At 61.0% G+C, this 18,406-nt stretch overlaps 1 protein-coding gene across 5 annotated transcripts in view; it reads right to left on the bottom strand.

The window, feature by feature from the left end:
- Nucleotides 1–18,406, bottom strand: part of St3gal1 (ST3 beta-galactoside alpha-2,3-sialyltransferase 1) — a 74,341-nt gene that overhangs the window by 15,960 nt on the left and 39,975 nt on the right. For all 5 annotated transcript variants that reach the window (XM_026407109.2, XM_026407119.2, XM_026407112.2 and 2 more), the window contains exon 2: nucleotides 15,742–15,796. The gene's annotated coding sequence lies outside the window, so the exon portion shown is untranslated. The remainder of the gene's footprint in view (nucleotides 1–15,741; nucleotides 15,797–18,406) is intronic.

Raw genomic sequence — 18,406 nt, 5'->3', positions numbered from 1 at the left:
TCTGTGCAATGGGAAGTTCCTGTCTGTCTGAGGCTACCAAGGCCAGGGGTGGGGGACCCCTCCACGCCTCGCCCAGCCCGAAGCTGGGACGAGGAAGCATTCAGCACAAGCCTGCGGGGGAGTCGGGGGCTCGGGGTGCACATGGCACCCAGGATCCCAAACACTTTATCCGACCACCCGTCCTGAACTGCAGCAGCAGAAGCCGCAAGAATCACAAGAAACATGTCACCCTTAGCGCAGGGTCCCCGCCTCTACCACCACAGCTGGGCTTCCCACGGCCACCGTCAAGCTCTGCTTGAGCAGGGTGTGGCCGCGGGAAAGTCACTCAGCCTTCCTGGCCCTCGGTCTCCTCCTCTGTGAAGTGGGACCACCTCCCACCCACTTCACGGCTGTGAAGGGAAGATGAAGGAGGCTCGCGGAGCTGTCTCTCAGCCTCTGCTGGGCTCAGCGCTGCTTTGTCCATAGGAGAGTGTGTGAACGTCCTCGGTCCCTTCAGGGCCACCGTGGGGCTATCTCCAGACAGTCCTCAGAGCCCACCCCGCCAGATACCAGTTTCCCTGTGTGTCCTGGAAGAAACAGACTCAGGGATGGGTCACAAGGTCACAGGAGAGGAGGACGCTGGATCTAAGCCCCAATCCATAGCCCCCGCCCATTCTTGGTGGCCTCTCTGGACCACAGCAAGAGGGGGGCAGTGACTTCTGGGGCCCCCACTGGGGCCCTCTCATGGGTCGTGGCTTGGAAAGTCCCCATTCAAATGCCTCAGTGCTGTGGCAAGTTCGTCACTGAGATGTGGAGGTCGGTGTCACACTGGCAACCACAGTGGCTTGCGGTGGGAGAGGGAAGAGCTGAACAAGGCCCAGACAAGGAGTGGGAGAGGCCAGACCCAGCCATACTGCAGCCAGCCCCACACCTTGACTTTCCTGTGAGCTGACAGAACAAATCCCCACCTTCATGGAAAGTTGATTCTTTGTAACTTGAAGCAAAATGACTGACCCAGGCCGTCCTACTGTCCAGAAAGCCCAGCCCACTGTGCCTGGCTGGCTGCACCTACAGGGCTCAGCTCTCTGCCCGCACCGTCCACTCTCCTCCCTGGGCAGGGAGCTCGGGAAGGACAGAAACTCGGCCTCAGCACTGTGGTCCTGTCACCTGGCACATACCCTGTGCTCAGTGGAGTTCCAGAAGGAATGTGGAAAGGAAGGCCAACACAAGGTCTGGCAGAGAAGCACAGAGCAAGAGACAGAAGGTCTGATTCTCCCCAGGCGGTACCACCATGCACTGTGTGACCGTGGACAGTGACCTAACCTCTCTGAACCATTCATTCAACTGCAAAACAGGGCTGATAACCGATTCTCCTCAAGTCCAGCCCTTCCATCCACCATGGTCCGCCCGTTGATCCAATTCATTCCCTAGAAATATGCTGGTCCTCATGCCATTCCAGGCCCTGGCTAGATGGTCAGGATGCACGATTGAGGCTCCCAAGGCAGCAACAGGCCCAGGGCCTTCAGGAGCAGGAGCATCAGGGTGGCAGGCTGCATGCGAGTGGGTCGGGCTGTGGAGGCCAGTGGGGACCGGGTGGTCTCTGAGGGACAAGGACCCTTGTGCGGGCTGGAGCACAGGGGTGACGTGGTGCCACACACCTGCCTTCATCATGAGCAGGGCTGGAGACGTCCTCACAGACCCCAGGTCCTCCGTGGAGATGAGGCCCCCGGGCCCTGGCTGGGCTGGGAGACTCCAGCTCTCTGGGTTGGTGCTGGGTGGGGTGACCCTATCCAGGGAGCAGAGGGGCGCGACCCCGTCCCTGCTGCAGAGTGGCCGTCAGCCCCTGGCCCCGCGGGAATCCTGGAGAGGCGTGGGGTGGGTGCGCCTGACCGGGTCACCGTATAGTGGGACTCAGGAGTCGGGGCTCCACCAGGGGGGCCTCTGGAGAGGATCAGCACCCCCTCCCCGCCCCGCAACACGGAGCTGGGGACAATTAGCAGGGACAAAGAGGACAGCTGGGAGCCCGTGGACGTGAATGAAGAACAGTGCGGAGGGAGGATGTTCACGGAGCCCCTGTGGACGGCGGGCAGCGCTCCCCACGCCCGGGCACCACTGCAGCTGCAGACAGGCCCCAGGGAAGGGGGCAGGCACAGCCAGGGCAGGCTCTGCCTCCAGGTGCCCACCGTGGTGTCGGTCACTCTGCCTCTGGGCTCTCTCCTCTTGCCATTTCTTGGGTTCATTTCTGGTCTTTCCCCACATGTTGGAAGACGCCCCTCTATAGGACCCCTGCACAGTCCGCTGGGATCACACCTCAGTCCTTCCCAAGTCACATCTCTCTCCCTTCTAGCACGTCCGTCTGATCACTGTTGACGACCTCCAGCTCTCTGAGGCCCCCTCCGTCCTGTCTTTTAGCAAGTGTCGATGGCAGTGTCTCCAAGGTCCACCTCGCTGCCCTGGGGTGGCTGCCTACAGTGGGGCTGTTCCTACCACCTGGCCTCTCGCCACCCTCTCTGGACGCCTGGTCCTGCGCGAGGCTTGCCTGGCTGTCGTGGACATCAGGGGTGACGCGGGAGGCTGGGGAGGGCAGTCAGCTGACGGCGGAGGGACCCAGGGACGGTGTGGGCTGGGCCTGCCCTCCTGGGCACCTGGCGTGCTTCTGCTCACCGTTCCCGAGGGCGCAGGCTTCTGAAGCCTAGACCTCCCCCACAGCCCTTCTCTCAGATCTCTGTCCTCTGTGCCGTGACATGGCCCCACCCCAGGGTGGCTGGTCAGTGTCCCCGCTGCTCCTTCCTGCTTGGTTTTTTAAACTCTGAACCCAGGTAACTCGGACACTGAGGACGCCCGACAGGAAGAACAGGGGTGCAGCTGTGAATTCCTCTGTGTGGTCCCCTGCTCCAGGCTCTTGGTCCCCTGGAACATGGCTGTCCTGAACCCACGCATGTGCTCATCTCCCTACCCGTCTGTTTTAGCTTCTCAGCTTCTATGGTCTAACGCAGCTTCTGCCATAGCCAGACCCTGAAACCACGGTGTCCACCCCTGCTCCTCGTGTTCCTGGGACTGGAGGGGTGTCCAAATGTGTTAGGGGCCTGGAAAATGCAGAGGAGACTGTGGGGGCGGAGGGCCCTCGGGTGCCCAGCGTGTCTCCTGGCACCAGCCACAAGTAGACGGGGGGAAGCCCAGCAGGTCAGCAGGCTGCAAAGTGAGAGCTCAGCACAACCTCTGCAGCCACCACCTCCCTGTTCCCAGGGCCAGCTCTGGCAGCCTTCACTGGGTATCAGAGGCCCCCACACACACCAGCTACACCCAGCCCATGTGACTTCCCGGTCCCTTCTGGGTTCCAGCTGCTGTGAGCCTTCTGGTCACTAAAAACCAGATCTTCCTGTGTCCTGATCTGGGGGGACGCTGGCCGGCTGGCTGGCTTCCCGTGGTGGCACAGGGTGTGCAGAGTAAGTCTGGCCAGTGGAAGGAAGAACAACGTTTCCAATCCGCTCTCCAGCCCCAGCCTTGTCGCTGGACAGTTGGAATCCATCAACTGTGTTTGCATGAAGAATTTGCCAATGGATCCCAGCCAACAATTGTTGGAATAAAAATGTCACATTCAGACCCAAATTTAATTCCCAACCCTCCTCATTCCTGGCTGTGTGCCATAGGCCAGGCACTTCACCTCTCTGATCCTTGGTTCCTGAGTCTACACAATGGAGCTCATGATGCTCACCAGGGCCTCCTGTAGGATGCAGTGACTCGCACAGTGAGCAGCTCAGCTCTGTGCGCAGAGTAGGTGTGCGACGCAGATCAATTCTGTGCTTACTTTGGCCTGTCCTACTGCCAGAGTTACGTAAAAGATGGAGGGAAACCAGGCACCAGCCAGTATGCACCAGGCTGCAACCAACAGGTTGCCTCTGACCCACAGAATTCCTTGTTGCCCTTGCTCAGGGCTCTGGACCCTGGCCCTTCATTGCTTTCTGCTTCAGTGGCCAGGACCTCTCAGGAGCTGCCAGGAGGGGGTCATAATGCACTGGAGAGGCCCAGGTTTCCAGACCCTGAGTGCTCAGCAGCAGACGTGCCTCAGGACAGGATGCAGTGGCCGAGGGGCAGTGTGTGGGGGCTGCAGGGACAGACTCCCTGAGTCGGCGGTTCTCTCTGGCCCCCGAGTTCAGCTCCCAGTCACTCTGGTTTTCCACTCCCGGATGGCTGGGATCCTCTTCCCGCAGGCTCAGGAATGCTGGTGCGCCACCCTCTGGAGCCTCTGGGAGTTACAGCACCCAGCACCGGCCAGCCCCTCTCAGCTCCGGCTGCCAGTGTCCCACGGGCATGTTCCGGGCATTGTTCTTCAGTCTGCAGATTCACTGTCCCCATTTGAGGCCACAGCAGCCCTGGGTGCAAATGCCGTATCAGCTACTTCCTGGCAAAGGGACCCTGGGTACGATAATCTACACACTGTGCCCAGCCAGCTCTTCAAGACGGGCAATCACATGGGTTTGAAGCATGCATGGATGCCCAGCATGGCGCGTGTGCTGGCACGTGGAGGCACCGCACCCCCCCCCTCAGATGGAGATGCAGAGGCTCGGGGCGAGTCCCTGCACCAGGAGAGGCAGAGAGAGCCTGGCCCCTGTCTTCCTACCAAGCCCCGTGTCCTCCAGACGTGGATTGATGGCTGTCTCTGTCCCGCTCTTCTCTTTCCTCCCCTCCTTTCCTATCCACTGCACATCTGCTCGTTGCTAAGCCTGGGTTTCCAGGAAGAAGGTGCTGGCTCTGGAAACGGAGTGTACCCTGCGCAGAGTCCCTCGTGCCTCTGAGCTGTTATAGGGAGTGTCTGATTTCTGCTCTATTTCCCTATTCTGAGAATCGGCCCAAGGAGCAGCCGCGACCCAGTGAGTCAGAGCTGCAGGCTGCGCCTGCCTGAAGCCTCGCTGGGTGCATGCAGCCCAGCCCTGGCCCGGGCCTCCCGCCACCTGTCCCTCCCCTAGGCTCAGGAGTCCTTCTGGCTACATGTTGCCGTCACTGGATGATCAGACCTTCTCCCTGCTCATGTCTGTGGCTCTGCAGGCTCCCTGGCTGTCACACAGGGGGACCTCTGTGATGGAGATGTGCAGAACCTTCAAGGGGACCTCGAGGAACTTGCAGTTATGATCCAAGGCCAGGGTTGGGGCTGACGCGGGGCCAGTTCACAGCACAAATTCTGATCTGGAGATGAAACTGCTTGTGCCTTGACCCTGTCTGTGCCCAGAGCTCTTAGGGTGTCCTGCTTCTTGCAGGCCCCCAGTGCAGGTCACTGTCTGCTGAGTGGGCCTTTGTCCCCACCTCCTCCATGCTCCCCCGGAGCTGCAGGGCTGGAAGCCGGGCCGCAGTTTCCTGCCGGCAGGGTTCTCGATGCCGCAGTCAGCCAAGGACGGCTGGGTGGGCAGCAGAGGGACCTTCCTCCTGCCTGCACGGGTTGGGGGGCTGCTGGGAAGCTGCAGCTGCCTACAGACCTGGGTACTGGCCTCCAGACCCATCTGCCTCCATCTCCAGGATGCAGGACCGTCTTGGTCTGTGCTGGCCTCCTGAAGCCTGCTGGCCTCAAAGCCCCGGGCTGCAGCACTGGGCCCAAGCATCTGCAGGTCTTCCGACAAAGGTGCAGCGGGGACCACTTGGAGTTTTGCCTCGGATTCCTCATCTAGAATGTGGGGCTGGACTAGTCCCTGCCTCACCTGTTTTTGCAGAGAGGGAAATGAGTTGATGCAGCTCATACATTAAAAATGGCGCCCTGAGCCCCGGCAAGGAAGTGCAGAGGAGGGACGCACCATCCCCGCTCCTTGGTGGCAGCGTCAGAGTGCTCAGCATGTGCTGCCCAGCTTGGAGCAGGTGGCAGTCAGCATGAACCCACCTAATCCCCACCACCCTGGAGGAGGCAGCTGTACTCCCCTGGCTGAGCAGCATCTGCACACCCTCACCCCCGCCATCAGACCCAGCTTCTCCAGAAAACCAGAGACATCTCCACTGCGAGGGAGACCCGAGAGGTGGCCTTGATCTCCGTGACAAGGAGACGGCCCTCCACAGGGCACCGGCCAGGAACCACCTCAGGACTTCGGGTAGCCAATTCTCCTCTGCAAAATGGGACCGTGATCCCAGCCCCGGCTCACCCTGGGCTCACGGAAAGAGCCATTTATCAGGTACTCGGTCAGCCCTGATGGTCACTTCACAAGACCCCTCTGCTATAACCAAGGTACTTAGAATCTGGTAATAGACATCAGAATCAGCGCTGTCCATCTACGGATGGTGAAAAGCACCACAACAACTCCCGACCCCCAGGAAAGGAGGGATAGTACTGGGGCCATCGGGAATCGCTTAAGGACCTTCTATGCGATAGTGGTCATTGCTGTTGCCTATGACACCAGAGCTGTCACAGCCAGCAGGGCACAAGTATTCCTGGTGACACTGGTACAGATAAGCCTCACCACTGCCAGCATCCGACGACGGGCAGGGCATGACCTTGGTAAGAGCAGCACTAGTTGAGCCCATGACCTTGACATCGGCATTTCACGTGTGCTCGTCCTAAGAAGAAGCCACGCTGTTTTGCTGGCAGCCACCTCTTATGTCTCATGTTCACCAAGGGTCTAGATGACATCGAGAGGCCACCTCGGTGACTGTCCACACCCCTTTGGCTTGGCAAGGCCTCAGTGACAGTCACAGGATCATGGGAGCACACAATATGGCACTTCTGAGAAGAGATCCCTGTCATCAGAAAGTGTGTGACTATACTGATATAGCCAGTGTCACCTGCCCTGGGATCACCGTTGCTAGAGGAATTCAGTACTGCGAGTGAGGAGCATGTGTGCAAGCACTGGATGTGGAGAAGACATGCTCGTGAGCGCGACCCGGGCCGCCACTCCCATGTCCAACACGTCGCCTGGCCATGGCCACCGCTGCCTTCCTCCTTTGCAGATTCCTCTCTTGCTTCCATCACTTCCTTCACCACTCACTGGGCACCTGCTGCCAAGCGGTTGCTCCATCCAGTGCTGGGCAGCTGATGGCCAGGGTAAGGAGAGTGACCTCCAGCCTCACCCTCCTGCAACTCAGCCTCCCAGGGTTGGGGCAGAGGCTGAGGAAATCAGGGATCACACAACACTCTGCAGTGGGTGGCTGGATGGATCATCTCAGCTGGGCCACCGTGCCTGGCAGTGTGGCCCCGCCAGCCTGGGGGCTGGCAGGAAGGTATGTAACAGATGTGGTCAACATCCACAGGTAAGAAAGGAGGGTCTCTCAGTCCAGTGGGTGGGCTCCATCCACTGAGCAAGACCAGCCCCAAGACTGAGGTGCGAGGCAGGTCCTGTCCGGTGCATTCCTGATTCATAGCCCCAGGACTGCCTGAGCTGACTCCTTAAATGAGGCACTGCACAGGCGTCCATGCCGTGGGCTCTGCCCCTCGGGAGACCCCCAATACAGCAGACTGCCCTGCCATGAAGCAGAAGTGTGGATGGGCCAGCAGTTGTCCTGAGCACCTGGCGGTGGCCAGGGCCAAGCAGGGTGGGCAGGTCACTGGGTGCAGAGGACAGAAGCCCCCTAGGCGTGGCAGCAACCAAGGAGCATCAGGAGAGCAGGTGAGTCCAAGAAGCTCAGGAAAGGTCAGGGGCCACGCCCAGCGGAGGAAGGATGGCAGGTGGGGCTGAGGGCCCAGGCTTCGGTCACTACTCTGAGGGTGTGGGCCACATCCTGGAAGCCAGAAGCAGCCCCAGGGGGTTCTGACCAGGTGTGGGGTCACAGCTGGTGGCAATTCAGGCAAAGTCAGGTGTGACAGAACGGCCCCGCCCACAGGGTCACCCTGTGCCCTGGCACTGCCTGCCAGGGAGGGCTGCCACTTGTGTGCGCCGGCAGCCGTGACCGCCCAGGCTCGGGCAGCGAGCTGGATGTCTGCTCTCCCCCACCTCCTCTGCCCAGGTGACTCAGGGGCTGAGCCCATCAGGGGCTCCTGTGATCCCAGGCACCATGTTGGCCCTCGCCAGAGAGGACGTGGCCAGGAGCATGGAAGGAGGGCACTGGACTGCACTGGGAGGGCTGGTCACTGCCTGGAACCCGCTTTGTGGGGCAGTCAAGGGCTGATGGCCTCTGGCTTCTGTAAAACGTCCTCCATAAATGGGCTCTGTCGGGGGAAGCAGTGAGTCTCTGTCTTCTCTGTCCTTGAGCTCGGGGCTGGAGACACCCCACTCTTTCCATCCCAGGGACACACCACCCCTGCTTCCTCGACCACAGTGAAACTTTGTAAGTGACCCTTCCACTAAAGTGCCCTCCTCGGCCACCTAGAGTGCCCCATCACCATCCCGCCAGCACAGGTGGCCCCATGGTCCTGTTGGTTGTACACTCCAGGGGACACTGAGGTGTCACCTCTACAGACAGTGCCCCCCAGGTGGCCTGATTCGCCCTCCACATGGAGAACCAGGCCGCTCTCCAAGTAGCCCCCGGCGTCCTCCAGACACCTGCCAGAGAGCTGCCTCCCCTCCGCCTCAGGTGCCCTCTTTCTAGAATCCTCTCCAACTCCATTCAACTGCTGCCCGGGCTCCGTCAGTGGTGCGGCCATCCAGGCCTGTCACTGGTGTGGCCTGTGGCCGGCACAGAAGCAGGTCTGTCCTGCAGCACTCAGGTGCCAGGTGCCCCGCATTCCTTCCTGGGGCTCCCTGTGACAGCCACCAGCCCCTCCAGAGCACCGTCTGCCATAAAAATGCCCAATGCCAGCAGGAGGCACCCGGTGAGGTGGCTGCAGCCCTGGCTGCTCCTGGGGCTGGCTTCAGCTTAGCCGCCCTCTGGGTCTGGCCCCTGTCACCTGCACCTCACCCCTTCAACTCCTGCTAGGCTGCCAGAAAGGATCTTGGCTCTAGTTCTTGCAAAAACCCACAGGAGGTCTCGGGCCAGATCTGGGGCCCCTGGCTGTGCCCTTCCTTGTCTAGATCTCGGGTCTCTTTGGCAGCCCCGACCATCTCTTCTTGTGTGCGCCTGGCCTGCCATCCCGGGCAGTGTCCGTGTAAGTGCCCCGGGTCTTCAGGCAGCTGCCTGAGCTCTGCTTTGCAGAGGAGTTAGCTGTGCGGAGAGGCCAGGCCTTCCTAAGGCCACACAGCTCCCGAGAGACTGGCCAGGGCACAAACCAGGCAGATCAGGGCCTGGGGGGTGGGGCAGCCAGCCCCAGTTACAGACAGGGAGGTGGAGGCCTTTCGAAGGCAGCCCTGGGACAGAGGAAGGACGGCCACAGCTGGCTGGTGACCAGGGACTGCGGTGAGCACAGCGGCAGAGGGAGCCTGGAGGGAAGAGCAGCTCACAGGTCACTCCATGGGGATCCAGAGGGCAGCCTGTCTCCATCTAGTGACCGAGGAGGCCTGTTCCTTTGGGGTCTTGGTTTCCCCTCTCCTCCCGCACCAACTCTCGCTCATCTCCCCCCCTCGTCCGTCGCTGCTGTTCCTGCAAACCTTCCTCCTCTAACCCGGCACCTCTTACTGGGGTCCTGCGAGCAAACAAGCATTCCCTTGAAGCACAGACAGAGGTTCAGAAGGGTGGGTTGGAGACTCGCCTGGGGAAGCTTGTCACCAGGATCAGGGCCAGGTGAGGAGGTGGTAGCCTGGCTGGGTTCTCACATTCACAGCTGCACACAGGGAACTTAGATCCACGGATCTTCTTATGCACGTGCATCCAGGGGAGTAGGAGGAGCCCCAAAGAGATCCCTGCAGAGGAGCAAGAGCCCTGCACCAGGAAGCAGAGGAAAATTTGTCCCTGGGCAAAGGGATTTCTGAGCAAGTCCACTGGGGAGACTGGGAGCGTGGGGGCTGGAGCGGAGGAGCAGGTACTGGCACTGCAGGGATGGGGACTTCAGGCAGCTGAGGCCAGGCAGCCCTGGTGAGGTGCATGGCTGGAAAGAGCAGGGCAACGTGCCAGTCAGTCCAGGCTGCAGAGGCCAGTAATGCTCGAGCACCCGGGCGGCTCCAGAGCCTGAAGTAGCCAAGGGACGGGAGGCTTGGAGCCCTGGAGAGAAACCCTAGTGCTGAGGGGAAGCCAGGGGCAGCCAGGGGCAGCCATGGCCAGCCGGTCCTGGGGAAGTCCACTCACTTTGCCAGCTGGGGAGGGAGGGGCAGGGACCTGTCCCTACCATGCACAGACTTGGGAGGAGGCTCCTTTGATCCTCATAACAACGTTGCCCTTTCACAGCACAGAACTGAAGTCAGGGAGGGCTGAGGCCACCCACTGACTGCTGGCCACACAGCGGGCAACGGACCCCAGAGTCAGAACCAGAAGAGAAGCCTGGGCATGCAGGCTGTGCCTGTGAGGACAGCCACAGGCTGGGGCCACACACTCTAAACCACGGAGTCTTCTGGGGGCTGGGGAGCACCCCAAGCTGTCCCCCTCTGCTGGAACCTGGTGGCCCTTGCTCTCACTTCCTGCCTAGTGCCATCGGTATCACAACTGCTCAGCAGCTACTGCTTGTTTACTTGCTCAGGCAAGTTCAGGGACATCCTCAGGTGGAACCCAGACCTGGATTCCTTCCCAGGGGGACAGACAGGAGGCTGGGGCTCAGCAGCTCCAGAGCCTCATCCGCCGTGTGACCTGGACCACAGGCAGACACGTCCCACTTCTGCAGAGCAGAGAGGAGCACACGGGCAGTCCGAGTGCAGAATGGAAAGCAGCGCCCTGGCGACCAGGAGGGCCGTGTCCCTGCCTGACCCTGCCCCAGACATTCCCGTGGTGTGCGTGGGGCGCGTGGCTCTCTGCAGGCCTGAGAACTTTCAGGCTGGCTCCACTGAAACTTCACACACCCACTTTACAGATGAGCAAATGAAGCCTAGAAAGCTTAGGTCACGTGGCCCAGGGTGCACATTCTGTACCTAAAAGGCCATCCAAGCAGACTGGCTCCAGAGCCGGTCACAGTCAGGGCCTCCCGGCCCCCGAGAGCCTGTCCACATGACAGGGAGCTTCTCCCACCCAGCCCCTCTCCTCCCAAAGTGATCACACAAGCTACTCACACTCCATTCCCCCGAGGAGCTGAGCTGGTGGGTCAGGCCCGCTGAGCAGGGAGACTCGCGGCTGTGGACGGTCAGCTGGCCAGGAGGTGGGCACTCAGCACTGGGCTTTCCCACCATTCCATGCCAATGTCCCTTCTGAGAGCTGGGGGTGGAAGACTGGACGGCACAAACCCTGCTGCCCATTAAAGCGCCTCCCACGTGGGGCGCGCGGCCATCTGAAGACACCTTGTTCTGCTCCATTTGCTTTAAGACACACAGGTGGCCTGAGTTCCTAGAATGTGGTGCGACAGGCGGGCTTCAAAAGGCCAGCTGCTCTCCTTGGTCTTGAGGAGGAACCAAGGCTGACAGTGGGAGGCCTAGAGCTGCTCCTGGGAACAGGAGGACACACGGATACGGGCCAGAAACCCCCTCCAAGACCCCACTGGGACCGACATCCGCAGAGGGGCTGCACGTGTGTGTGAGGGCTCTGCCCAGAGTCTGTCCAGTTGTGCAGTGCACAGGGGCCGCCTGGGTTCTCTGCTCCCCGTGTTCCACCCTCTCCTTCCTTCCCTCCACGAATGACCCCACACACACCAGGGAGGACGCTGGCAGGCACATTTTGTGGGTGGCAGTTTTCACGTGCACGTGTCCCAGAGCCAGGTCCAACACCATTGTTCTCAGTAAACAAAAGGAACAATCACCACCTAGGAGGGTTTTTGCTTCCTCATATTAACGTGGGTAAGAAGTTTGTGGTTTTCAGATTCAACTTGTATTCTGAGGTCCCCACACTCTGCCTAGGTGCCAGGGTGCTCTGCCTCGCAGGTGTGACGCCAGGCTGGAAGAGAATCAGAGCTCCTGATACCCGGAGACCTGGATCTGTCCCACGAATGTTTGCTCCTTTCTGTTTAGTGAGCTCAGCCCCTGGGTAGGCTGAGCTGAGCTACAATTGTCCCCCACATTTAGAAAGTATCTGATTGAGCTGAGGCTCCATACACAAAAGGGGTGCACTCTGCCTCCCTTCACGACAGTCTCCTTTCTGGTCCGGGCGTCCCCTGTCCTCTGCCAGGCCCCAGGCAGGCTGACTTGTTAGCTCCTGGCTTAGAGGTGATCAGGTTGCACACCGAGGCCTCTCCATCCCTCCTTTTTGTGTTCCCTGCTCATGAGCCACCCCCACCCCAAATTCTGCAGGGGTCCCTCCACACTGAGAAGGAGACCCGGAGCTCACGGGGCAGCTGCGAGACCTACACAGAGCAGCCCCTGCCTCTGTGGGACTGCCTCCCACGCCTTCCTGGCCCACCCCCTTGAGCCACACCGGCCTCTGGGCTGGTCCCCAGGCTCCCAAGCCCGGGAACCATGTGTGGACTATCCACCCTGCCCAGAACGCCCTTCCCACAGACTCAAGGCCTGTCCTTCACTCAAGTCAGGACGCTGCGTCCAATGCCAAGTCCACGGAGAAGCCCCTCTGCATGGCCCCCACCTTGGAACCCCTCACCAGCTGCCACCACCACCGGACAGGGTCATGCGGGGCTGAACGGAGATGCAGCCGAGTCCCTCGTCCCCACCGTGCTCCCTGAAGAGGGACCACACCCCGCCTTTAAGGACTGCCCTGAAGGCAGGCACCGTGCCCACTGAAGGGACTAAGAGAAGTTCAGCAACGGCCGCTGGTCCAACCCCTCAGCCCAAGGTCGTGCACAGAAGTGTCGCAGTGGAACTTCCAGGGCCTGCCTGTGGTTGGGGACCCTCCCTCTCCCATCCCTGCAGGTCTTTCTGGAGGCATTCGGAGCCCAGGGGCCCGCCACAAGGCCAGGCCTCCTCCAAGTAGAAACAGCTTGCTTGTTGTTTACCACAAGATGGGTCCCCAGGTGGGGCCCAAGTGGCCCATGTTGCAGCCACTGCACGGCAGGCGTCCATCTCGGCCTTCTGCCAGACCCCTGGGACTGAGGGACACAGGGAAACAGCTCAGGCCACCTGGAGAACAGTGAGCACAAAGTGCCTGCAGTCCCTGGCCTCAGGGGCAGGGGTCTTGTGTCTGCGGCCAGCTGCCATGAAACAGCCCAGGCTGGGGGACTAGCTGGTCGGTGCACACAAGCAGGGCCAGGCTGTGCCCCTCCACACGGAGAACAAAACCCGAAGCTCTCGTGGCAGCTGCGAGACTCCTCCACTCTCCACACAGTAAAGCACTGTACTCTGGGTGGTCTGGCCCTGTTGAAGGAATGACTTTCCATCCCTCTCCTCCCCTGGTGACCTCCCGTCTGAGCACCCTGCCCCAGGACCCCGCCTGGCCTGGCCCTCTTCCTCCTTCCAGGATGCCCACGAGTCGGATGTCCCTGGGGGACAGGCCAGGAGTGGAGTCTGACTGAGGGGAGGGATGTCCGCCCTGGCTAGTGAACACCGCCCAGTGGAGCTGATGACCTGGGGCAGATGTTGGGGAAAGCAGAAGACACAGAGAAGCAGACACTTTTGCATGTTTACATTTTGTGATGGCGAGGGGCTGAGCCCAGGGCTCTCCGACCCACCGAGAAGGAGCTCGGGTGGAGCCGCGCCGTCCTTGGGGGCGCGGGCACACAGGGTCTTCAGTGCTGTATTCTCAGCAGGATGCCCCTGCCCTCTCCTCTCGGTGGCCCACGTGACATCAGGTAGATGGACAGAGGGCAGACCCAGCGGTGGTCGCAGAGGACGGAGCGCGGCCGACCGCTGGGCAGGCTGCCCCTCAGGGACCAGCCGCCCCTCAGGGACGAGCCGCAGGACTGGGCTTCGCCCCTCCCAGGGCTGCAGGTTTCAGAACATTCCTTATGAGAAACTTGAAGGAGCTCACAGACCAGTGACCAGGCAGAATTGCTTTCTGATTATTATTTTTCCAGCTGAATGAGATTCAGTTAGTGGAAGGCTTAATAAGCCCTTCTGGGCCCCGAAAAAAGAGCCATTCTGCTGCCTGCGGAAATGAGTTTCTGGTTGTGTAGCCGCAGCCCTGGCGGGGAGGCGACGAGGGCCTGCCGCTCTGGGGGCCAAGGCAGGACTGCGAGGCAGTGCCCACTCACGGGGCCTCTCCGCGAAGTACACAGCTCTGCAAACCCAAGGGGAGACGACGGAAGAAGGCTCGTCCCCACGCCTGCGGCCGAGGTTTGGACGCCAGGCTAATGGCATTTCGGGGTCCCAGGGAAACACATGGATGCCTCCACCTCTCTGCGTCATCTTCTGAGGCTCAGCGAGGGGAAGGATCAGCCCAAGGTTGTGCATGGACTGCAGAGGCGCGGAGACAGAACGTGGGCCCCTGACTCCCTGAGTGCGTCCTAGCACACCCAGCCCCAGGGGCTGCCCACAGGAGCCTCCAGGTGCCAAGACCTCCATCTGCCAGAGGGCAGAACGGAGCCCACCACCCAGAGCCTCAGTCTGATGGCCACATCAGGACAGGTCTGCACGCCTCTGCACCCACTGGCCCCCTGGACTCTGCCTGCCAGACCTCCCTCCCCGAGGCCAGCCTGAGGTCAGCCAGGCAGCCTGTCCTGTGGTTGACAAATCCGGGCTCTTGCTCTGCTTAGAAAGATGGGCCTGAAACAGTGGATCACAGCGTGCTGCAGGGGATTAAGACAAGCAGCTTCCTGTTAGAGAGGCACCTTGCTCTCCCTGCTCCACTGCCTGAGTTTTCTTGGAACCCAGCCCCCACTCTGCCCACACTCCTACAGGCCCTGGGCAATGACAGGAGGAGGAAATAGAGAGAGGAGGAGCTGCTGTGCAGGTGGAGGGCCGAGGCAACCAGAGAAGCAGTGTGGGATGGCACCCTAGGTGTGCGCCGGCCTCAGGGCCTTAGGACACACTGCTCCCTGTGCAGGAATCTGCCCTCCCCGGAAGGAATCACGGAAGGAATCCACGGGGCTGGCTCCCTCTCTGCACTCATGGCTCTGCCCAAATGCCCTCCCTGGAGAGGCCTGGCCACCCTGCCTCAGAACTCTGCCCTCGGCCCAGCTCTCAGCACACAGAATGACTTCACCACCCGGCCCCTGCTGAGCACGGCCCTCAGCAGACACTGTGGACCAAAGGCAGAGGGCCACGACGCAGCAGAGCCTCAGGATCCGGGGAGCAGAGCCTGTTCCCGGCTTGTGCATCACCAGCAGCGGTCACCTTGGTCACCTTCGGGCCCCAGAGCCCTCACATGGAGGACCGAGTGATCATCATGACAGCCACGAATCAGCCTGGACAGCGTCCCGCGGGAGCCAGTGACTCTGGTCTCTGACCCTGTGTTGGAGGCTTTCGCCTCGTGGCTGAGCCGACTGACAGATCAGCCATCCTGGGGGTGGGGGAGGGCAGGACCCAGCCCACGGACTTCCTCTGGTTTTTGCCAAAACAACAAAACCAAAAATCCAACGAAACCACCCTGTGGCCAGTGAGGGTGGCAGGCCCTGCCCTCTGGGCTCCTGTGGCTGGGCAGGGTGAGGCCTGGCCCCGCTGTGAGCCGGGTTCCTAGAGAGGCTGGATCCTCAGAAGGACTTTTCGGGTGGGTGAACTTGGGCCTCTACTAGCCACCAAGGGCTCATTCCTGAGCAGATACCCAAGGGGCACAGGGCGACCTGTATCTAGCACAACCCCCTTCTCAGCTCTGAGCCCTGGGGCTCTTCTCTGTCCACCCAGAAGCCTGCATGAGCTCACCAAAACAGGACAGTCCCAGGTGACCCCTGTGGAGAGTCCGTCTTTTGGTGGAAGGGGACAATCAGTTCAACACAGTTTTAGGCCAAGAAGTAAGGCAATCCAAGAGCACGGCTTCTGGAGTCAAAGGGAGCTGAGTACAAATCCAAGCTCTGCTACTTACCTTCTGTGTGACCTCAGTGAAGTTCCTTAACCTTTCTGAGCCTCAGTGTCTTCATCTGAAAAACAAATGAAATGTTCAGAATTACCACCAGGAGAGACAGTTTCTACCATGTGCTCGACTCAGACAGACAGACAGAGTCAAGGTTTTCTGCTAGTGAGGTGGCCTGGCCCTATCAAGAGCCCTGGAGAGAACAACACAGTTACCTAAAGAGCGCTGGGCGGGAGCAAGCAGGCCTGCCATTCACACTTCCTGTCCCAGAGACAACAGGAAAGCTGGTATTGCACACTTGAGCTCTGAGACCACTTCCTGTTCTGAAATGCTAATTTGGAGTGCCCACCCCAAGGGCGTCACCCAACCTATGAAGCTGGGGTTGGCGGAGGGAACGGAGCATAGCTGTCCCCAGAGGGGGGAGTGACAAGCTGAGCAGACAGAACACGGGCGGAGAGCGTGCCCCCTCTCCCGGGCCCCATGTGTGTGGGCACCTGGCTGAGCCCATCCATGCACACCCAGCTCACAGCTGCCCTAGGGGCAGCCCAGCCTCCCCTCTGCAGGGAGGAGGCCAGGGGAGGCTGAGCACTGGCTGGCTCCTGGCAGTGAGGGCGGGACTGGGGTCGAAGTCCCCAGGCTCCCCCCACAGAGGTGCCTGCAACAGGGCTGGTGGCAGGTCACAGGTCACCCTGGGGCAGGAGCAGGCAGGGATACTCTAACTGGCAGGAAACAGGCAGCTACGCGCCCCACTGAGGGGGAGAGCTGGGGTCTGAGCACTGGGCGGGGGCGACTGTGGTCTTGGAAGGCTGAGTGGGACAAGGTGTGTCCTGTGCCTTCCCTCCAGGGGCGAGGAGGAGAGGACTTCTGAAGGGTCCAGGCCCCTGGACTCCTCCTCACCGGGGCGGCCCCACGGCCATGAGCCTGAGCTCACTGCCTGCCGCCTGCCCATGGCTTTGCGTGGCGGGGCCCCGGACACTGAGGTCGTTAATGTGGTGCTCAGGAGCCAGGCAGCCTGGCTCAGGGTCCCGGCTGTGCTCAGGGGCTGCCCACCTTCTTGTCACTGCTCCTGGTTCCTCATCCGTAAGGGAGGGACGATGCTGGGGCTAAACCCTGGGCCATTCAGAGGGTCAAGGTAAATGAGGGATGTCCAAGGTCACCATCACCCGGCCACATCAGGCAGAGGACATGGGAAGGCCAGCTGACTGTCCCCTCATCTGCCTCCCAGCTGACGGGGGCCTCAGACACAGCTCCTCCCAGGTGAGGCCAGGGGTGGGGGCAGAACACGAGGAGGGAAGTCGGGGTTTCTAGCCCCGCTGCTGGGATCCAGGCGCTGCCCAAGTTCACGACCACACTCAGGCTCCCCGCAGGACTGACAGCCCAGACGGGGGGCAGGGTCCCTCCATCCCAGCCCTGCCATGCAGGGTCGTCCCTCTGCCTTGCTGGGGGACACAGGACCTGTGGAGGGGACTTGCAGACGCACTGTCACTTTGGAGCGCCCGAGACGGGTTTTGTAAAGCAGATCTCCCTGGGTCGACCTTGGCCTGAACATGCCCCACTTCCTCCTGTGGAGCAGGCACAAGAGGTCGGAGGAGAACAGAACCTGCTGACATTCTGCTGACAAAGCATTCTGTGCCCTAGTGTGCGGAGCCTGGTTGGTGTCAGACAAGGTCGTGCCCCAGGTCACAGGGCTGCAGAGCAACGTGGCTAGGGGACAGCCCAGGGTCCCTCCAACCCCGTTGGGTCCCGACAGCCGCCTCATGCTTCCCAGACTGAGTCAGAAATTCTCTTTTCTGAGCCCCAGTTTGTGCCATGAACTGGGGTGGATTTCAAGGGTGTCGACACAAACTCGACGAGGCGCCACCATTGCAGAGAGGCCGCATCCGCAAATGGGACAAGCTCCCGGCAAGGGGCGGGTAGCCTGGCTGTTGTTCAGAGCTTCCTGGAAGTGTCTCACCCACCGACACCATCACAACTCCACCAAGAAGCAGGACCTGCCTGTGTGTCCCTTCTCAACCCCCAGGTCGCAGTCCCTGTCCTCCAGGGGACTGCATCTGGAGACAGGGCCTCAGGAAGGGGGTGAATGAGGTCAGGATGTGAAAAGGCTGAATCCCGTGATCTGGGGACCCTTGGGGATCTCTTGCTGTAGGCAGAGAGGAAAGGCCAGTGAGGGGGGTGAGAACAGGCCAGGAAGAGCCCTCGCCAGACCCCGCCTGCTGACGCCCCATTCCGGGTGTCCAATCTAGAGCTGCCAGGAGAGCGATTTCTGCCTTTGAGCCCGGCCGGGGGTGCTGGACTCCGGCCACGCTGGACGGGTCAGGGCTGAGGCTTCGGCCGATTGTACAGACGAGGAAGCTGGGCAGGGTGGGCTTCGGTGAAGCAGGTGCCCACACTCCTAAGGGATGGAGCCCCAGGCCAGATGTGGCCAGGCCTGGAGGAGGTGCATCTTTATTCCCACCCCCAGCCCCACCCCGCCTCACTCTGGAAGGACAGCACCTCCCTGACCCCCCACCTGGTCTTGGCCGGGTCCTTGCTTCTGCCCAGGGTGTGGGCAGTTGCAAGGTGTGTGGCCTCTGGGAAGAAGGCTGGAAGGCCACCACTCCTTGGTGCGTGGTCCCTTCTGTTGTGGAATGGACCTGGCACGCCCCAGCGAGTGGCGGCCTTCAGCCTGGACCTGAGG

This window comes from Urocitellus parryii, chromosome 7, assembly GCF_045843805.1.
Source record: "Urocitellus parryii isolate mUroPar1 chromosome 7, mUroPar1.hap1, whole genome shotgun sequence".
Lineage (NCBI taxonomy): Eukaryota > Metazoa > Chordata > Mammalia > Rodentia > Sciuridae > Urocitellus > Urocitellus parryii.
The sequence above is the reverse complement of the archived record's forward strand: the minus strand, read 5'-3'. Positions and strand labels throughout refer to the sequence as shown.